This window comes from Homalodisca vitripennis, chromosome 5, assembly GCF_021130785.1.
Source record: "Homalodisca vitripennis isolate AUS2020 chromosome 5, UT_GWSS_2.1, whole genome shotgun sequence".
Classification (NCBI taxonomy): Eukaryota; Metazoa; Arthropoda; class Insecta; order Hemiptera; family Cicadellidae; genus Homalodisca; species Homalodisca vitripennis.
In genome coordinates this window covers 118660195-118684541 of record NC_060211.1, presented here as the reverse complement: position 1 = coordinate 118684541, position 24347 = coordinate 118660195, and positions in this window count along the sequence as shown.

Below are 24347 nucleotides of genomic sequence, written 5' to 3'. Positions count from 1 at the left end.
ACAGCAAAAAACTAAAGTAGATTATAACTTATATGTTTTAATAATCCAAAGTATTGAGGGAACTATGAATAGAGGGATTAATGGGATCCGTCATTCTACTTACTACAATTATTACAATTACTAATACAACTATCCATTATTAATCATTCAACATTTTATTTATAAACTTTATAAATCATAATCACATCCGAACAATGTTATTTATTTATAAATTTAGTAAGTTTTATTTCCTAAGCTTTTATCAAATTTTATCCTAAATAAGCAAGTCGCTGAGCAGATGGTGTTTAGGTTTCCGACAAAAGAGTGTAATTGAAGCAGTCGCCCCTCAGTCTCCATACAATCAGAGTTTTTGTTTGGTGCCGTCATAATCAAGGACTCATTGTGTTCTTTCACGTCCTTTTAATTAGGTTTTTACTATAAAACTAAGCAATTCTATGTAGTTTTTTATTCCATTTCCCCGTCTCCCTGTCTAAACCCAAATGATTTGGTAATCTGATTACTTCTGAATATGAAAATTGTTTTTTGTTTACTGAAAAACTATATTAAGAATATTCATTTACAAACTTGTATGCACTTTTATTGTAGTTAGAATGTTATTTTTCATTTTGATTGTTGTTTTTAAATATATTCTTACATGAGTTTCTGTCTATATTTTTCTTTTTTTATTAGTAAAATATATTATTCAGTAACTAAATTTAAACAAGTATGCAACATTTAACTAACAAAAGAAAATATGAAAATTAGTGATTTTAAGAGAGTAAACATGCATGTGAGAAATTTATTGAGATTGACGTCTGTGAAACGTGAGTAGCATATCCCTAAGACTTCGTAGACAAACCTTAAGTTTCACATTTACATAGCATTGAGGATAATCTATCTTCAAATAAATGTTAGCTGATTCTTATTATAATATTTTTAATAAAGCCATCGTGTAGGGTACTTGCATAAATAACCATATGGATTTTCATTTTTCAAGGTTACGAATAAAAATCTGAAGCATAAACCAGAATCTCTTGAAAAAATAAAGCTGGATAGACTGTTGACGGAACTTCTTTAAAAAAGGAGTTCAATAGACCTAATATACTTGATTGGAGAGGACGTAAGTGTGTTTAACGCTTCACTTTATCTTCTGCACTCGGTCATCAATGGCAGACGAGGTAAAGACGAGGGACGTTAACCGGTAAGGCGGACATAACAGAATTTCTTGACAGAAATGTTGCAATCATTTTTTGAGCATAGTTAATTTATATTCATTAAATTTATTATTATAAATTTTATGTAAAATAATTTTTTTTAACCTGCGGTAGTCATCTTAATACATCAAACTAAATATATTAAGATGATCTTTATTTGTTGAGGCGTTTAAGTTTTACAAAGTTGATAGTACGAAGAAAGAGTAAGAATTGCTTGAATCGTGTAACAATTATATTATTTTGTTGCGAAATACCCTAGATATAACATTTTCACCAATCCGATTGGCAGCCCTCTTTAAACACTGCATCGGTTTTAACTAGCTAACGAACTTAATCCCACTATGTGTAAATATTGCTTTGTTAATACTTTTAATTTTATCGGCAAGGAATTGGGGAAATTACAATGTTAAGCATTATTCGCTAAAGTCACTATATAGACTACTATTCAAAACAACTACGAGTAAAAATAGCCATTCTCTGATAAAAAGGTAACATGTGTAAATAAATGTGAACAAATATTATTGTAAATGATTAGATTTGCTCTAAAATGCATATTAACTGAGCTATAATCTTTTCTTTCTACACCGGCAGCCATTCTAAAACTTAAAAGAATAGAGAAATATACTAAAACCAAGGTTGTTTAAAACTATTCAATATTATTGTATATTTCGTGTTAACCTTAATATTGATATTTTGTTAACACTGCTTACTGAATTAATCCAAAATATTTGAAATTAATACTTCTGTTCTAAATTTACTCATGATTTATAAAAAAATTAGTTAGTTCCGTAACGTTATTTATAACTACAACAAAAGTATATTTCTGATATTTGTAAATTTCACAAGACATTAAAAACTCATTTGAAAAATCGTAACCTAAGCACAATTGAAAATTCGACGGTAATTTTTACTTAGTTTTATGACGTATAATATAAAATGTTTTCCTTTTCAAACTGTGAACGGCCGCATTCTTTAAACTTTAAATATTTAATAATAAGTACAAGAATAATAATTTTGTTACTTAGTTAGTAAAAAAGTATTATTTTGAGTTTATATTTGGAAAAATTCTTGAGAGTTTGTTTCTGTACAATCGTGAGAATAAATTTTCTACATATGGAGGTTTTGATTTCAAAGGAACCAACTCTTTTGTTCATTACATTGTTCAGAATAGGTTTCTTGTTACTTTCTTTTAACACCTAAACTAAATTAGTTCTTTAACTTTGAATTGCTCAATAAAATGTTTTTGTTACGAATATGAGAATTCCATTTATTCTATATTGTAAGTTTAAATGATGCTTAAATATTGAGTATTGTAGAAACGTCTCAATTTCTTCATTAGTGTAAAAAGATGAAATAAAATTTCCACATTGTATTACAGTACAATATGAGTTTCATTGCTGTAGGAAACTGACGCCAACAACAAGCAGTAGTATCCGGAGGGAAATCTCATTAAAGACGCAACGGAACACAATGAGTCCTTGATTCTGGCGGCACAGAAGAAAACTGTGATTGTCCGTAGCCTGTTAGACGGCTGCCTTAATTACAACCCTGCACAATTGTACGACTTTGAATGATAGGGACACAAATATTGAATTAAATATATAATATGATATGAAATCCTTTTATTCTGTTTATATAAAACCGATGAAGTGTATTTTTTTGTTTATAACTATGACTTAAAACTCAGTAGTTCGTTTATTTAATTTATTTCATTTATTTTGTAAAACTTTATTTCATTTATTAAAATTTTAGCATTTAGGATTAAGAAATCGTGAATAATTATTAGATATGTTCAGATTAGTTACAAAGCACTATAGTTATAGATATAACATAATTATATTCAACTTAAAAATAGGTACTGTTATGATTAGATGAAGCGTTTACTTAGAAGCTGTATTACACGCTTCTCACTAAGATATAATTTAAAACTTACTAAATCTTGAATTTACAGAGTGACTGTATTCCAAACTTCACACTAAGATATGATTTAAAACGTACTAAATCTTGACCACACGAGGCTTCTGTGCATTGACCTCCGGTAACACGCAGACTGTTTCAGTCACACACTTCGAGTTGGAGGCATTTTTTACTTCATAACTTAAAGACAAACAATATATTTTTTATTTTATGATTTTACCTCAACAAATTTATACATTTTTATATAATTAATAAGCAACATATGTCTCTGTAATGCAGAACGGACCCAACATCTCATCAATGGTTTTCTACCATAACAATTACATTTGTGTTAAGCTCATTTTTTATGGTCGTGGGTTAACAGAAATTTTAGTTTAACGTCTCCTAATACAAAATTGCTTTCCTCAAAGAGGAAAAATATTTAAAAAATGTATTATTGTAATAAAACATCATTTCTGTAATAAAAAGTTTTGGAAGAATTTGGCGTTTGTTATTTCATAGTTTAGTAATAACAGTAATTTTTTATTGATAACGTGAAGATTAGCCAAACTTTGACATGTAAATTATTATAAAGTTAAAAAAGTACCTCTATTATTTTCATCCTTACATTTTTTTAAATAAAAAAATAGTATTAAGTAACTTACAATTAGTCTTAAGAAGAATTTACTATATTACTGATTACATAATAGTGGTTGAAAACAGAATCAGAAACCTAACAACTAATTTAAAATTACAAGGTGCGTGAAAATTTTGAAGAAACATTTGTAAGTTATTTATTATTTTAAGTTAATACATTAGGTAAAGGGAATAGGTGTGGAAAAAATCCTACAAATATAACCTGTGATTAATGACACAACATGCTTATACAATATGATATTTTAGCTGAAGTATCGCACTGCAAATGACAGCAATTAATCATGCTATCTAATGAATTGTTATTGCATTGCCATTAAAGTTCTTGTTTTTCATTTTTTCAATGTATTTATTAATTAATTTAGACACCATATGCAACATTATTGCTATAATTATTGGTGATTTTGTAGTATTTATGTAACCAGATCGGTTTTTCAGTTCCCTGTATTGACTCAGTAGATTTAATGTTACTTAATAATAATAGTAGTAGTAATGTTTCTGGATTGTGTGACATTCACACAGAATAATCTTAGTATAAAACTCACGCAGAAGACAGTTAATACTTATTCCCAGAAAAATCTAATCCATAACCTAAGCCATTTAAAAGTCTATTGTCTTACTATAAGCATCAAGATAATCGTTCTGTTAATATGATTATAAAAAGACAGAATTTGATTTTCTTTATAAAGAAACTCTTGTTTCATGTACAGCATTCGAAACTTTAGATCTAGTTTATTTCAATAAAGCAAATATGGATGTGTTAAATATTGATCTAGAGGAGGGTCATTACTTTTAAAATATGAAAGAAACCCAATTTCAGATTCAGGAAAACGTAAACAAAAAGTTTTAATAATATTGTAAATAATTGTAGTTATTTATGAAACACATGAACTCTAAATCGATTTATAAAACATAATTTATTATATTTTATGCTGTAATGTTGTACACAAATATTCTTTAAAAAATTTCATAACTGGTTCGCATGCTATTTGTAAGTTGTTATCTAAACCTGTTCAAGTTATACGAGGTGTATAATATGTTGTGTAATTGTATATCTTCATTTTATATCGTATAATGTGTTTGTTTAAACAATGGCTCAGAAATGCGTCTTATCACGCATCAAGTTCCACGTATTCTGTAATTAAATACTAAACAGAATGGTAGTACATGTAGTTACTAATTATATAAATAACAAAGATGCAAATCAGTAAGGCGTTTAATCATAAACAATTATTGTGTTAAAGTAGCAACAAGTAGTGTCATAAATCTAATAAATAAATTATTTAAGTCTATGTTTTACATATATTACAGTTAATAATGTATTATTTTAATTAAATATTTAAAATAATTATAATAATTTTAAACGAAAAATTTAAAATAATAATAATAATTAAATTCAATCATTTAGAGTTAAACCTTAGCGAAATACCTATACACGATTCAGTGTACTGTTTGACTCTACCGATTAGTGGAAATTAATTACAGATAACATAAATCTCTGTTTATTACTCATATTTTATTGTTTTAAAATGTAAAAGAATAAAGTTCTTGATTTGTATTATTGTAATATAACCGCGTCAGCAGTATGAATGACAAGAACCATTAATGTTCATGTCTCGATATTAGTCATACATTATCGCTTTGCCAAAATATTGTAAATCTAATGAAACGCATAGGACCAAATTCAAAGATAGCCTTGAGTTCACCAAAGTATTCGCATGTTTGTTCGTTCTAGTTGCACTTATAGTACAATAACAACTTATGGTTATACTCGTACTAACAGTACCGACTGTTGTTCTGAGCTGTCATAATCAATTGTTTATTGTGTTTCACAACTGTTTTAATGAGACTTCATGTCGGATTCAACTGCTTGCTTGATTAGTTTTCTACTTCATGCTGCAATCTTTAGTAAGTCCTGTCTTAAAAAAAGTAATTAATTTTAGTTTTTTACCTGAAAATCATAAAGTAGTTTATTGAGGTGAAATTCAGCTGGTCGATATATACTTCAATATCGAAATTTAAGAAATTTACGAAAAAGTAACAAAAGATTCCAGTGCCTAATTTCTCCCACCCATACAGTGTATAATAAGACAAAACGCCCTTCAGCCAGGAACAGTATCCGATCCCAATGAGCACGAGTGTACTATCATGAGTATTTACGTAAAATTTCATTGGGTTTTTCTCTTTATTTTTTAGGATTTAAAGTTTCAAGCTACCACTGTAATGGTGCTCTGAGGGTGAGTCAGGCTGTTGTGATAGTGTATATTTGTGTCTGACCTATCACCACTATACATTACATGATTATATTTTGGATTTTTGTATAGTTTATTTTTAACTGTTACTATAATATCAATATCTTATATATAATAAATGTTTAAAAAAAAACTAAAAAAAGCACGCTTTTATAGCTAACCAAACTAAAAAATAGAAAATAATGTTTAATTACAAAGAGTTTATAAGATGGTACCGGGTGTCCGAAAAAGAACTATCCAGTTTTTAGATTCGTTTTATTTTGTATATATTGTATATATTGTACAATATACAAATTACAATGACTGCTACATTAAATGATAGGTAATAAAATATTTTTTTTAACACTAGTACACCTCGATATGTGAACCATTTGTAGCCCTACAGATATTCAAGCGATTTTCGAACTCTCTCCAGGTATTATTTAACATATTAGGTGTGACCGATGCTACTGCTGCTATGATTCTCTGGCGAAGATGGTCAATGTTACGTATCTTCTCTGAATACACAAAGTTCTTGACATAACCCCACAGGAAAAAATCTAATGGTGTTATGTCGGGGCTTCTTGGAGGCCATGCGATTGGGCCACCTCTACCCATCCATCTTCCTGGGAAACGGGCATCTAAGGCTGAGCGCACACATTGTTTGTAGTGGGGCGGCGCACCGTCTTGTTAGAATATGACCGGTCCCTTTTCCGCCTCGATGTCATCCACCTGTGGAAACACGTACAGTTCCAGCATGTCGCAGTAGATATCACCAGTTATTGTCTTCTCTGCAAAAATAAAAGGTCCAACAATTCGGTCGTTCATTAGACCGCACCACACATTAACCTTAAGCGAGTCTCGAACGTCTTGAACAATTTCCTGTGGTTTCTGAGACCCCCAACTTCTGCAGTTGTGGAGGTTTACAATCCCCTTAATGTGGAATGTCGATTCATCAGTAAAAATTACATTGTTTATAAAGTTTTCGCTATCATCAATTCTGTTTAGAATGTCCACAGCAAAATATAACCTTTATCATTTGGTTTTATCTCGTGTACCAGTTGGATTTTGTACGCATGCAATTTAAGCCTTTTACGTAACACATCATAAACAGTAGATCTTGGTAATCCCAGTTGTAGACTACGTCGCACTAGTGACTTTTTTCGGGCTGCGACAACAAGAAGCTCTGATTCTCTCAACGTTATCCGCTGACTCAGTTGAGCTACCTGGCGATTTTCCTTTTAAAACATTACCAGTGTCTTTGAATTGTTGTAACCATTTACAGATTGACTTAGGATCAGGTACATTACCACCATATTCACGCCTAAAATAACGCTGCACAGTAGTAACGGAATTTGTTTCCACTAACCAAATAACACATTGTGCTTTCTGCTGCGGAGTAGCCATTGCACTGACAGTACTCACAGCGCTGAACGCTGGATGCGGCGCGTTGTAAAACTACGCTCAAGGTCAAACAGGTGTACCAAACTTATTGCCAACGTTCGAAACTGAAACTTACAAATATACTCTACAGCACCAAAGGATTATTACTCATCCATTTAAACTATTATTATCATGAGTAATTTCCAAAACTAGTTAGTTTCTTTTCCGGAACCCGGTATATTAAGAGAGTCAAGCACATCCGAGAATACCGAGACGAATGGAGACTTAAACGCTGGGTTAGCGCAGATCGCGCGCTAGCTCTATCACAAAGGATCTATAAACGAATTTATTAATCCTGGCGGTCCTTATAAGGATAATGGAAAACTATGATCAAATTATTGCATTGTCATCGGTCCTTGATACGTATGCAAAGTTACAAACTAAACAGACTTCTCGAAATTTGTGAAAATTATACCCAAAGATTCCGTTACATAGATACAACCGAAGCTTATAAAAGCGTGTTAAAAATAGTCTACTATTGATGTCCTAACTTCATAAAAAAGAACCAGAATTTCTCTTAAGGCTGCGCTCTACCACTCTGGTGAACGCTGATGCAAGGATTTTGAATCTGCCTCATTGTAGGCTCATTTTTTGAGCTATTACAAACATATTTATGTCATTTAAGTAACTAAATATTTGTATACGTACATTTGTTTTTGAAATTTCAATTTCGATTCAACTTAAGCTGCACATCAGGTGGAAAGTTTTTTAAAGAAGGGTATTTTCAACGTTTCATAAAATAAAAACGTGAATTTTTATTAAAGAATTAAATACAGACATTCGTAGATTGGAATATAGTAAGAGAAAAACTGCAAAACTGGAAAACGGTTTATTAAAAAGTTCTGAAGTTAATGTACAATAAGGCAGACATGAAAGGTCTGCAAGCGCTATTCAACGCTCTGTCAGGTGGCTCGCGTGGTGGCTACAGCCGGAAACTAAGCAACTCTCCCACCACTACCTGCTGGATATTTCCCCTCACCCGCTTTCGCTAGGTTATAACGTGTGGCCTTTCAGTGTTGGTGTCCCTTCAATTTTGTTGATTTATAATATATATTCATACATTAATAATCAAGTTCCTATCTTGCACAAATGAAAAATTTTAGTCAATATTTTGTTTCTAAATAATAATGTATTATGAACAAGTAAGTATAAAGTATGAACGACAATATTTTTATTTATTCGTCATCTGATCAGTGTGAAAGGATAGGATCGCATAGGATCACAGGCGCCACTGAGCTCACGGGCGGCGGTGTCAAAGGACCGCGCCGCGCCGGGTCATTCTAACGGCCGTGGACGAAACACTACTTACGCGCCACCGTGGCGCGCCCATGCTATGAATGATCGTGTCGTGTTTAAGCTCTCACATACAACTTCATATCACCGAAATAGTGATGGCGAACTCTTTCCGTAACAATAAATTCGTAACGTGTAATAACTACCTCTACCTCCTGGGGAATAATAAATTATTGATTAATGTCAATATTTTCAAAATATGAGTGAACATATTACTTCATTATGAGGTATTTTGTGTAGTATAATATTATAGTCTAACTATAATAGCTTTTATTTGATTGACTTAATGTATGATTGCTTCATTGGACTATTAAACAAATCTCATTACATGAGCAGCTATTACCCATTACAAAATAAAGGAATTAAAATTTTAACTTTTTAAATTAAAATTCCACTTTTAACTTTTTACCACAAAAACATATTGCCAGAACTATTTGACCCAAGATACCCTCGAGGGCTTCCTGTGAGAGACAGACTACATGTTTTATAACTACAATTTTATGTTAGTATAATGCAATAGACGTGACAAGAGCAGCTGATATAGTAATTCATTTAATTCACATGTATACCTATATTATCCCTTATAGTCATGGAGACTAGTGATATGTTAAAAAACTAACTACACAATTAAATATGACAGATAGGTCCGTATGTGTTATTAGTTTCAATGCAGTTATATTATTGCGTAATGAGGATAATAGAAATTGTATTTTTATATCTAATTGAGTTGTTTCCAAAATTTGAAAAAAGATGTTAGAGACATTTAATTTATTTTGCATCTAATCCAGTATACAGGGTGAGTGGCTCTTGGTGTGACAAAATTTTTTGCGTTATAATGCAATGTAAATGTGATACAATGGTGGTTATAAAAAAGTCTAACTCCAAAAATTAGGTCTGAAATGAATTTTTTCAGTTTTTCTAAAAACCTGTGTTTTTGTACGTAAATCTGTTCTCAGCAAAGTATAGGCATATGTGAGCAAACTACACCATTTTTAGATTCTCCGTTAAATTTCAAATTTGAAAAAGTTATCGGTTTAAACAGTAAGAAAAGAAAATTAAGCTTCAGGTCGGTTCAAATGGCAAAGTTGCTAAGTTTCAGAAAAACTGAAATATCATTGAACCCCATCTTTTTACCACACCCTGTACACAAGAATGTGTCAAGTCATATTAAAAACTTTGCAATTTAATAGGCTTTAAATTGGTATGCCATATGACCATAGTTAAGTATTCTGTTATCTACTTTTATCGGTTTAAATATTAAAAAACACGCAAGCTACAAAAAGATTAAAACAATTTAATAACAACTGTACTTAATTTTTATGTTTTATAAAATGCCTCATAAAACAAGGAATGAAGATTACAAAAAAGTAAAGCAGTTTTAAATAATTTTGTGGATGCTAGTTAAGGATGAATGGTCACATCCTTTATCAATGTTTTAATTCCTTATCTTATCACTTTCACCAGTATTCATTCCTTATCTTGTTTTGTAAGACGAGTGTCCACATGAATTACTTCTACCTCAAATAAACTATTTTTCTGCTCAATTTAGGCAAGTGTAGGCTGCCATGGAGTTCACTACTGGAGAATACGATGATTTACGTACAAAAACACGGGTTTTTTAGAAAAACTGAAAAAATTCATTTCAGACCTAATTTTTGGAGTTAGACTTTTTATAACTACCATTGTATCACATTTATATTGCATTATAACCCAAAATATTTTGTCACACCAAGAGCCACTCACCCTGTATTCGTATACTCAGTGTAAAAAGTTACTCAGGTAAATTTTTAATCTATACAATTTGCTGAGTAAAAACTGTAATTTCTCTCATGTTGGTCTTGTGATATTTTGCTTGATTGTAATTTCAATGTCTTGTTGTGACTTTGTTTTTTGTTGCTGAATTTTTTATGTTACTATAGTTCAATTCTGTAAAGTTTATTGTTGTTACAAAGTTATAATTACATTCTAATTTGGCAGACGCACAGAGAGTGACATGTAACTGTGTGTATTAAGTCGTAAATATGAACTGAGCTCATAAAATATGTAATTTTTTAATATACTGTTATCATTGATATAATGTATCTATAAGTTTACTTTTATTGTACATTTAACTAACCATATTGCTTTAAGCGTGGTTAGTTAGTCTTAAAAATCTGATGTGATCTAATAATTCTAAAAAAATGAAAGAATGATTATATTTACAAGCAAATGTGTGGGTTTACATTATGTATCAGAGAATTAATAAAATTATGTTAGTTTTGTTGATAACATTAAAATTATTTAAATTTTCTGTGGTTTTCATAACAATTCCTGCCATGCCTAGTTTTTCCACGTATTCCAGATCGGTAGACACTCTAACCTGACATTATAACTGGATTGATTACGTTTCTGTTAGTTTTCAAATATTTCAGTAGACCGAATTTAAATCAACAAAAATAAAATATATTTTACTAAAACGTTTTATTGCATAATAATAAAAGTATGTTGTACCAACGAGTAACGGTAGGAAAAGTACCGGTTACAGTTTCATACTGATTTAGCCGATCTCCACACTACGTGGCGCGAGTGCGTTGTTACGAGCCGTACGCCACCGAACGCATTTTCTTTCGGCAAATAACTGAGATGCTCCGTAGTCCCGATACTGCGATGTGTGGCCTGTGGTACATCGCAGTCTTAACAAATCTAAAAACATATTGTACTGTAATAAAAGTGAAAGTGTCATGTAATGTTATTCACATGTAATATTTGAAGGAAGCCACTACCAGTCTGATTTTTTCTATAATATTTTACGTATCATGTTTTGCCTAAATTATACTACAATATTTTATATATGTTTAGCAATAGTTTTCATGTGTATCTTTGTGTCTATTTACTGTCAGTATATAGGGGCAGACTAATGTGAATAAAGCATAGTCTACTTTATTCGCATGTGGCGTGGGTAAAGTGGCTGAAGAGTGAAAGGCCTACTAGCCCATCCCTGTTAAAAACGAAGCCGTGTGCTCCAGCGCGTGTGTGAGTAGGACGTCGCGCACCTGGCTCGGATCTCCCGCTCGGCAAATGTCGGAGGCGCTCGGTAAGTTCCGATCCCTTCCACAGCAACTACTCATTGCCCTCCCTACAACCGATTTTGCCAGCGCTCCAAGCGGATTTTTTAAACATCGTACTGCGATTTATGGCCTGTGGTAGAGCGCGTCCTTAACATCAATAACACGCGAATAATGATTTATTGGTTTAAAGTACTCAATAAGCCAAATAATTTATTCGCTTTCTATATTTCCAATACGAGTTAGATAAACTTGCTTCATTTGTTCGGATAAATACATTTATATGATCCTCATTCACCAAAGTTGAATAAAGTTTTCAACTTTTTTGTGGATTTAAAATCTGTAAAATTCATTTAGTTCTTAATTCAGAAAAAAATGAAATGAATTATTACTAAACAGTTAATTTTTAAATACAACTTATAGTTTAATGACTGGATTAAACACTTCTCACTAAGATATAAATTGAGAAACGTACAATCGTGACCACAGGAGGTTTTTGTGCTTTAACCTCCGGTAACATGCAAACTTTTCTTATCACACTTCGGGTGGGAGACGGAACAATCTTGAAGTGTACTAAATTTGGCGTGCATGTACTATGCAATTTTCAATCAGGAAGTAAATATTGTATTTGATATTTAAATCAACAATTTGATAAATTGTCATTTGCACTTAGTCAAAATAATCTCAAAACTGATAGTTTACATTGGTATAATTGAACTAACTAACTACTTATTGTGTTTAACTGGTGTTTATTACTTTCAGACACTAGAAGTACAGTTACAGGTAGAACAAAATTACTTTTGTTTAGAATGAGAAAGAGTGTCCTGTGTAGTTTCTCTATAATATATAATATGATGGTACTTAATGTAATGTAAGCCACTAACTTTCCTTAATTTAAAAAATATAACTCAAGTTATCCTACGTTCATAGGTTGTCCATGAGATTTTACATGTATGATTAATACTGGGAATCCGTGAATACAGACCGGCGGCGTTCCATTTGCACATACGTTACATAATTCTTACTACTCGAGTACATAATGTGAAAATATTTATATTTATGATATGCATTGTTACATAAGTTTATATTTATAGTTTTCCATTTTTTTCGGAAAAAACGATAAAACTCAGTACCTAAATTATATTAAAACGCAGAATTGGACGATTACATAAAATATATAATCTAATTGTTGTACTTATCGGCAGTAAACCAGCTTGTGGAGTATTTTATTACAGTGCGTGAATCGTAATTAACAGAGAATCTCAAAAACTTTGAACACCAGACTCGGCTCTGGTAAAAATATCTTCTAATAAATGTTGGCTGACTGTCATATTTTTAATATAAATATATTATTATTAATATCCCATGTAATTTGCTAGAATAAATAGTAATAGTCAAAATAATTTTAAGTGTATGAATAAAAACCTCATGAATGCAACAAAAACCGATTAGAAAATTAAACGAGATAGGCTGGTGATAAAATAAGAACAAAATGTACTTGGATAAGATGTAAATATGTTTTACGTCGGCCTTTAGTAATATACGATGTGAGAACGCGGGACGTAACCCAGTGACGCGGCGTAACCAAATTTCTTGTTCAAAACTGTACAGTTGTTTTTGAAAATAATTCATAAAAGCATAATCGGTTATAGTTGTAATCAATTGAAACAAGAAACATGTTAAAAACGTTCCAAATAATAGATAGTACCAACTAAAAGTCGTTTTTCCCTTATAAATATCCGTTCATTCATTAGTTTAATTTTTTTAAATAGCCCTCCAGGCATAACTGTAAAAACATGGCTTTCACATTTTACTGTTATATTAAAATATCATAATAAAGATACGTCATAAGTTAAGAAGTTTAATGTGCACAAAATCAATAGTACATTTTAACACTTAAAAGTTAGTTATTTCACAAATGTGATCATAATATTTTTACAAAAGCTTTTAGGTGTTTGGGATGTAAAACTTTTACTTTTATTGCATTGGTTTACAACAATGGTTTTTACTTCGTTGTAACTCCGCAGCTAAACTAGTAACTAACTTTAAATTGTTTTATAAAGGATTTGTTTATTAATTTGAAGATTGTATGTGTTTTACATTAAATATTTCAACAGCATTTTACTATGCAGTATTCCAAAAAGCTGTAACGTGTGCACAATAATTATAATAGATTCTTTAACAATTTACACTTTGTAACAAAATACAATACGAGCTTTATTGTAGATAGAGGGCGTCGCCAGCAACAAGCGATTGTGATCCGGCGAGAAATATCATTAAGCAGGGACGAAACACAATGAGTCCTTGATTCTGACTACAAATAAAATACTGTGATTGTCCGTACTGCTAGAAAGCTGTCTTCACTGTAGCACTGCACAATTTTAATATTATGGATGATAATGACAAAATATTACTTACATTTTTTATAACACATCAACTCATTTTCATTGTCTTCTTTTGCATATCGAAAGTTATATTTAATTAAAATGTGTTTATGTAACTATAGTAAGCAAATAATATGATATCGAATAGCCTAATAGTCCAATAATTCCTCGTTTTATACTAATACTGTGCATTGGATTTTATAACTATTAATTTTTATATATCTGTATAGTTTAATTTGACTTATGTTTCATGAACAATAACAATTTTAGTGTATAGTTAAGTAATAAATACAAACCTTCCGTACATGAAAAATTATTTATTATTAAACAAAAATTTCTTGAACTTAGTATGTTTAGTGATATTAAGACATCGAAATGTATCGATATTAAGATATATCGATGAATTTAATGGGTATTATACTGATATAGTTACATGTTTAACTTTATCTAATCTACTTTTTAAGAAAGTGTGGTTAGGTAGCATAACGTAAACATCAAATTAAGGTCAAATCATTTGCTTTAAAATAATTTACTTCCAAATATTTTCACAGGATAATTACAAGGTAGGACTACGCCAGACGATGTGTAGCTTAGACTATGGCTTCGAGGTCTTCAGCTTCCAGGTTGCGTTTTCTAAATGGCATCCTGGTGGGATTCATAACATTGCCTGAAAAACTGCCTTAATTAAATACCGCTAAGTACTAAACGTCACCTGCAATCATGCCAAGAGGTTTATTATCCCCCTAGACCATGCTGTGCGTAAGCAAAGGACTTTTCCTTAAAGATATGATCACCAGATGAGGGAAATCCCCGTAAAGTGACACTTTGCAGCCTGAAAATAGATTTTTTTACATACGATAAAGTTCCATCTAGATTTTAAAACTATAAATGATTTTTGTTTCTAAAAAAATGATACGTTGAGATAAGATTTCTTAACTCTTAATCTAATTGCACGTAACTTTTTGTATGTAAAAATGAAATTTGATGCAATCTCTCAATAATTTGCAAAGTTCCTAGCTTAAATTATTATTTTCACAAATAATTCTAAGGAAGTTGAGAGGATATTTGCTAGACACTTAGGTGATAGGCATATCTAACACTCAAATAAGTATTACTCATACCTTTTCATATGAAATAATAAATATTAAGTTAATTACCACTGAGATTTTTCGAATAAATAAAAACAAATTATTTTATAATAGAGAGAAGAGAGGATTTATATCAAGTGGTAGTAAAATGTATATCATGAACTAGTACAGTTTTTATCAGGAAGGAATTTATAGTTGGCTAGGATTATCATTAAACCGTTTAAAATATAACATAAATTTACAAAATACGGAATATATACAAAATTAAGCATCAAACTGCAAGTAGAACCATATCACGTGCCCTGTCAGCTGCATAGATCTGTTTAATCATTCGAAGCTATGAAATAGTCGATAATTCATTAAATTTAAAAAGAGAATAATTTTTATTTTTTATTACGTTAGCATAAAACTATATACCAGTTTTTATTTGATCATATACCTATATATTACATTGTTGAAAAAACTTTGCGTATATGGAGATTATAATTATAAGTAATAAATAATGTTTAGTTGCATATTTACGCAGTTCTTATTTTGTAAACTATCATTCCAGATTGAAAATAGAAATGGTATAAAGTTAAAACATAATCTTTTGTAGCAATAAAAAGGTGTAGTAAGGTATAATGTTCCGTTGTAAATCTAATTAGTGTTGCAACATATTTAAAACATTAATCGAACTTCCTATGTGGTTTTCATGTTATATATTATAGATTAGCTACATAAAAAGTAGAAGAGTCTCGAAATAATTCCAATCTTTAATGCAGTAGTTACAGATAACTAAATATCCGTATGTGAAGTATGATATAATGATTTTAGTTGTACCCGACTATCATAAAGTCACATTACATCTGCAGTACTAGGGAGGTAAGAGAGCTGTCATAATTAATATTTCTTCTGATAGCTTCAGGCTCTGTGCCTTTGTTTAATTGTTTTGCTTTCATGCGAAAACTATGCAACCGATTGCAGTAAAATTTTCCATGGAAATCTTTAGGGTCACTGGGATGAATATATGTCTATTCTTATTTTTAAAATAACTCCAAGCTACGTCCCACTGGTATTTAAAGCAGCAAAAATCCTATTTCGGTCTCTGAAGTTGTGTAATATAAATTAAAAGAGCTTGTAAAGTTTATGAACTGATCTGTGTAACCTTTGTATTATGACAGCAAGATCAATGTTTATTTAATTTAATAAACATTTAAAATTTTTTAACACTTACTTTTTTCTGTATTTTAATAATTAAGCTAAATTAGGAATGTGTACATCTAAGTTATTGCATATGGATTCCTTAGACAATATGGGAATGCATATTTACAATAACTTAAGGAATCAAACCTTAGGGTCTGGGTATTACTATAAAAAAACCATTCGTCCATTACTGTAACTTAAGAAAGCAAATAAAAGTAGTGAGTCTGTATTATAGCAGATTGGGAACAGTATTTACATACAAGACTCAAAATGTACTCTTTATTGTATAAAATCGTCGAGGGGGTAACGCATCTCACTGATATGGTATAAAATATTAATTAAGCGTAAAAATACTGATAAAATTCCTACACTGTAGCGAAGAAATAGTATGATATTGAGAAGCCAAAACATGTATTTTAGAGTATAATGTATCTTCTCTATGGATGTCAACTATCATAATGTAAGTAATGAAATGTGTTATGATGTTGATTTTATGTTTAATTTTCAACATCTATATCCATACAATGTTGAAAACTGTACCGTTTTGAATCCAATCCTAATGGAAAAATATATATAGGACCATTTTTATTTTTATACTCACAAGCTACTCTTAAACTTCTAAAAAGGTACAAACTTGTTATCAAAAGTACACTACATAAGCTATATATATGGTAGTTTTTGGTTTAGTATCGTACGTAAAATAATAATCCTTTAAAAAGACTTGCAAAAGTTTGTCTTACTGTTAAATGGAAAGGATGTAAAAATATATAAAAGCACTTCTAGATCGGAACTATTTATGAAATCCAATAATTAAAAACCAAAATAAAGTTAGTTAACAAAAAACATTTATGGAAAATTAAAGTAAAGTAACTTGATATTGTTATTTAATGAATATGATGCTATTTCGATGAAAGTTACGCATAAATTTAATTATGAAAATGGTACTTGTTAATCCAATTAATGGTGTTTCCAATCGAAGAACCGAATTACAACGAAGAATGGAATTACTAGTATTACTCGAAGATTTATACTAGTAATTCCATTATAACGAGCAGTGCCTGATTTTATATTAATACTAGCCTAAACCCGCGGCTCCGCTCGCGTGGCAGTAGAGATACACCTTCCCGTTGCTGCAACACATTCCTAGTGCCTCGTTTGGAAATTTCCGTGCATGGCAATGTGGGCAAGTTACATTCATGTGACCGATATTAATTTTTGGGTGTTGATTGTAGTCTGCTGAAGGATCGTAATTAAAAGCTTGTTTATACATGTCATGTTGAAGTCGTGCATCGCCTGATCTGTTTGCAACCGCTCGATTACTTTGCATTCTCAATCTATCATTCAAATTTGATGTTTCTCTTTCTTCTTGCGACAGCATCATTCTTGATGCTGATGTTCGTGTTCGATTCAATTCGTTTACCTTTGCGCGCTGGTCGTTGCTTTGATTATTACGAATTCGTTTTGTTGCTATCGCACGTGCGCTGTGACGGCTTAAAGCACTTTTTTTTCTTGGCGGCATTATGTTATTTTCCAATAAAATTCGTCAAAAAACTGCTCAAAGGAATTCTGTAAAAAAAAATGTTGAGAAAAACATTCTTCAAAGAATATTTACATGAGAAAACAAAAATACTTGCCTATTTTTTTAAACCTTTTACTGATGGAAAATAACACTGTTCTTGGAAATTGTAAAAAAGATATCAAATCACGTTTATCAAAAATTTGACATTTGTGACACGTTGTAAATGTCAAAAAATGTTTGTTTACATAGAAACGTCAAAAATATTTATGTTTACTTAGTTACTGTCAAAAATAACAACAATTTTTTGTCGCATTATATATGTTTACAAAGAACAGCTGATTAAAAATTTGAAAAGACTCTTTCACTTAATAACATATGTTTGCTGCAATGCATTTCTTACGGGTATTTCTGTAACCAGTGGGGCGGAATCCTGAATCGGGAAAGGGATAAAAAGTATCCTATAACCTTCTACAGATCAAGACGAACAAATTTAAAAAAAAATTAGGCGAATCCGTCCAGCCGTTTGTGAGTGATGCTGTTACACACGAACAGTTTCATTTTTATATATATATAAGATTGCAAATGGTTATGTATTTGTATATTATAAATAATTGGGCATTAGATTAAAGTTTTTTATAAGGATTATAGAATTGTAAATCCATAATAGATCATTGCAATAACTGTTGGATAACAGCTCCACACAAGAAACTACCTAAACACTAAACTTATCGAATAGGGAGCTATATGTTGCAGCTTATTAAACTCTTAACTGGGTTTACTTCGCCAAGGCAAAAAGGACATATCTTCTACATACACGAAAACTAACAAAAACAGCCTATTTTTGTTCAGTTGTGCTATGAACTGTGTGAATTCCCTGTCCTACTAACGAATAAATAATATTAGATATAGTTTATGCGCTGTTACATATACCCGAAAAATACCTCTTATAATTTGTAAAGACATATTTGAAAAAAATCGATAAAACTGTATGTCACTCTATATGCACTACAACTTATAAAATGAGAGAGAACAAGTTGGGAAATTAGAAATATAGAAGTTGGTAATGGAACAATATAAAAGCGTGATATTAGCATTAACAACTTTTATTAAAGTCACAACAGCAACACTGTAAATAACTCTTCATTCTATTAAAATTCAATAGTAAATGATTTTTAGTTGAAATAAATAATATATTTTCTGATAAAATATGAATATTGTAATCATATTGTACATGTTCCTTACTTTCCTAGCTTCAAATGTTGTTTAACTATTGCGATGGTCGTGTATATAATAAATTCTACATATTTCATATATTTATTTGCGAGATTATATTTACTGTAAGCTTAAAATAAGTTCGGCCTCTTTTTAAAAGTGGGAAATATGTTAACTATTTTGTGGGTTATAAAAAAATATGTTGTTAGTGTCAATGTCATTAGTACCCTTATATTACCTCTAAGGTTAAATTTAGAATACATGTATCAACAGTCTCATTTGAATACATAACATAACGAATTGATTTTAAACCTTTGACTATTCATTTTGAACAACTTTATTTCGTATTCAAAATTTACGAGTAGTCTAATATCTTACAAAAGGGACAAATCTTAACAGATTTGTTGTCTTTTTACCTCATAAATCTATCATTTTAAAAACTGAAACGTTTCAAGCATTATAATTTTCTGGCCACACACATACCAACAGTGTCTGATATGTCGAGTAACGTAACAGTTCGTTACTAAACACTTTGTAACAATTGTTTTACTGCAACACTTGGCATTAAATCCATTCAAATATGACGAGAAAATTCTCGATCACAGTACACTACGATTGCAGTCGTACCTCCAAGTCGTTACTAAAATACCTTTAATCCTTGTGTCTTTTAATTACATAAATGTATTATTCTGTTTATTGAATGGAGAGAATTATTAAAATGTGATATAATAAGTACAATGACTTAAATTAAAATCTGGATATGTATAACACAATATAAATAAACCTTTTAACACTTTTTTTGTAAACTTTTATTTTTCTTACGATGTACATTTCGAAATCTGTGATTTCAACTTCAGGTACTAACTAAGGTTAAGTTATGAAAATAAATAATTAAAACCAATTTGTCATGCGTTTTTTCACTACCTTGGTGGCTAAATTTGTTGTATGTACACAAGTTTACAAAAAAGTTTTAAAAGGTTTATTTATATTGTTTTATACATATTTATAAAACACTTTTCAAGGCTACATCTCTAACAAAAATCTGGATGCTATATTTTATGACAAATTTTTTAATGAACTTGGTTTATTATCAAGGGTGAACAGCGGCCTGCTATTGAAGTGAAGTCTATTGACGGAACAAAGCGCCAACTTTGTCAAGTTTCTAACAGTGCGTAAACTATGCAGAAAATGTTGCTGTAGCTTGCTCTGTACTTCAAACTTTTCATCCTTCAGTAAAACGTTTATAAAATTTCAAAGCATGAATGGTTCACTATGTATATATCATTCTGGTGATATTGGCCTTTTGACTCGATTGAATGTTTCACTGTTTAAGTTTTCTTTAACGAAACTCACTTACAAATAAAACTGGTTGCGTGTAAATCAGAAGTATGCATTAAATTTTGTTTCGCCGTCTAAACAAGTACTTTGTTATTAAGAGTTTAAAAACAACTTCCATCTCACAAGCAGTGAATATATTACTTGTTTTTTGCCGCGATCGGTATTTACGTTCGATGACATACTCCGTCTCCCAATTCTTCGATGAGTGAACTCAACTATACAGCACATACTTTTCTCCTCTTACACTTGCTTAGCGCAGGCATTGTAACATACACCACCGAAAAAGAGGCTACTACATTGACGCGTGACTATCTGCCCCGCACCTGAATATCGCATTTTAGGCGAGAGAATGTTGCGTGGCATAAGCATAAAGCAGCGGATTCGGCAGCGATATTTGGCAGCTAGGAATTCTCACCTTATTAAAACTTGTCATGTATAACTCCTATCAATTGAGAATATTTCGTAAGATATTTTATGACATTCAAAGTTTACTATCACGTTTCTGTGCTAATTAGTCAATATATTTCGTAATTTTCATGTGATAATCGATAGTCTATGTACCTATGATCAGTTTAAGTAATATAACGCTAGAGTGGAGGTTATGATGTTTAAATTGTCGTTGTTCCCTTTTTAAAATTAAGCCTTATATTGAATGGATTATTTTATGGAACACTTATTTAAAAAATGCCGACATTAGAGGCAGTGGTTTTGAGTTCTATTTGCTAATGTTAGGTTAAAACAGCACAAGAAAATCTTTCAATTTTGAAATACCATCTTTTAATGCTTGTTGGTTTTCGAAACAAGAGTGTTTATATGTTTGTTTACTACTTTGTATACAGATTTATAAAGTTTGAGTAAACTGATAAAATTGCATGCTCAATACTCCTGCGTATTTCACTATTTTTGTCACCTGAAAACTTAAATATGCAATTTTTGTACTGCAAAATTATCGTTTATAAAGTCATTGTTATTCAGGAATAAAAGTTATATATATATATATATATATATATATATATATATGTATATATATTATAATAATATTTTAAAACAAGGCATTTTTATTTGTACATATGCATGTACCAAAATCCAGGTAATCATCATCTTATATAAATATCATAGTTTAAAGGTGTGTGTGCACTCACTAATATTATGCAGTACTGTTTGTTTATGATAAAACATGTTATTTTTACTTTTACTATTACGCAAAATTTTAATGAAAAACAACATATGCATATAAAAAGTCACAGGTGGAAAAAAACTGAAATAATATAAAATATTTCTGTCTTAAGCAATTTTTAAGAGAAGTTCCAAGAAAGTTCTAGTCTCTCTACATGTTTTCATAGATCAACAATGGTAGTTTTTCTAATAAAAGTATAGCTAATTTTCTTTTAAAAGCTTTAATCCAAGAAAAATTATTAAGACTTTGAATATGAGTAAATGATATTATGCCATTTATATATTTCTTGACACAGCTATGACACCAATGATGTGTTTTTTTAGGTTTCGTCAGCTAGATTGTTTTGAGAAATTACTGCATTAAATCTGAAATTGCATAGTTTCAAATATAAAAAAACTTTTTATTAAATTTTGTATGCGAGTTAACTATAAAATTGATTAGAACAGCTATATACCCAGGGTAACCAAGGGTTTAACAGCTGATTGTAGTTTCGAAGACCAAAGTGGTCTCAGGGGTGTGATTTGTATAATCATTCACGTAAATCTCTCTATCTTGCTAAATGTATACAGATACAGTTTACTTACATTCCATTACTACTACGAATGCAAAAATAGTATATACTAATAAAAAAATATGTCTGGGCGTTTTCAGTTTTAATACATTAAACGAATTAATAATAAAACAAAACGCATCTTAACTCTGAGGGAAAATTTTTCAACATTTTTCATACCCGAATTATTTTTATATAAAATATTATAAATTAAAGAGAATTATATTTTATTTTTACGATTTATTGATTGTTTTGCTTAACTTGTCGTTTTAAGCAAATAAGCACATCAGCACAAGAAAGGATAATTTAAATTTTAGCGAAATAATTATCCTAGTTATTGAAATCATCTCGATTTATAGCTTTCATTTTATACATATTGTATTGATATTTATAAAACTAAGAAAAACTGTGCTGTCGTGGAAGAGCTAATGTTAAAGTCACGAAGCAATGAAATCCATGCTGACTGATCTGGTACAATTCAGTTTGGTTGACGATTTTTTGTATTGAGTTTAAAAGTTACAATAGTTACATTTTATTTTAAATTTACTTAGCTTGTGCAGGAAAAATAATAGATATTCACTATAGCAATCTTATAAGACATAAAATGTAAATATATTTTTCCCTTTCCTATTATGTAAACGTCATCGCTTAACCACATAAAATCAAATGCGTGACATGAGAAAAAAACCAGCAATTTATATTAAATGCAATACTTTAATTATTAATAATGTAACAAAGAATAATAGCAATAAATAATGTATGTTACTTCCGGAGAGATAAAGTAGTATTACATTCCATCTATACGTTATTTCTCATCATTTATAACTTTTCTTGTATGTGTAAAGGATTGAATACACTTGTATTACACACAAGTTAATTTTATTACTTAAAAGTTACTAATATTTGTATTTAAGTGAGATATACAAGAGAAATGCATAAATTCACAATGTGAAGTATATACTATGGGTGAAATAATGAGTATAAACATTCGTTTGATGTTTTATTTATAGGAACTACATTGATGTTCAACTTTTATCGCTCTACTTACTTCATAATATCATTCAATGTAATGGATACCATACTATGAAATACTTGTTTCTAATAGACAATAGTAACTGAAATGTTCTACTGCACTTCAGTAAAAAGTTCACGTGAGAGATACGGTAAGTATATTTTCTGTATAGTTAGAATAAATACACATAAAGAACCTAAGTAATTACTATAAATATGTTAAGAAAATAAATTTAACTAAATACTCGTCTTATAATATTTGAACCTTTTACTATATCACCTTATATGAAGTCTTCACAAAAGAGATGCGCCACGAGTTATTGTTAAGTGTTAGTTAACTTAATAAACAAGGCTAAGTTGATCAGTGACAAAGTTATCTTAAAAAACGCGATTTTATCATTTGTAAATTTTTACAACTTGCATTTTAAAATATTACCATTGGATTTTAGTAGTAAGCTTGCTTGAAATGTTTTAGGATAAAATTATTCATTATTATTTGTAATATTTTGAATATAGAGTTCCTAATATAATGAAACACATACATATATATTTACCTTATAGTTATTGTATTAAATAATATTTATTCATAATAATATATTTTATATAATTAATAAATCATGTTGTAGGAACAAAGTAAAGTAGTACGGGATATGCAGGCTATATACTTGAATGATTACACACTAAAGAAGTCAGCAAGCTTAGAGCCGGCTAATCCAGATGAACCACCACCTGCTTTCTCAGCATTGTTATCGGCGTCTCTCCAGACAGGGGTTTGTTTTGTCTTCTGTACAGTTTGTAATGTAATACATATAAACTTACAGCGATTAAATTAGCTCTAGCAAATAATTATTTGGAATTATTTATGTCAGCTCTGGAACTATTATATTGAGTGATGTATGAATTCACGGGGTATAATGTCTTGGAAACACCAAAATTCGTTCTAAAAAACATACAGATTTTTATTGTAAAATTAAATACTACTCCCTACTTCAGTAATTAAAGTAATTCATGTGGAATATATCAAGTGAAAGAAATCACGAGAGTATTCCCAGATATCGCTAATATTATTTAGTATTAATAATGAAACATTTGTATTTTTTGCACCTTACTTTGGAATTGCGTCAAAACG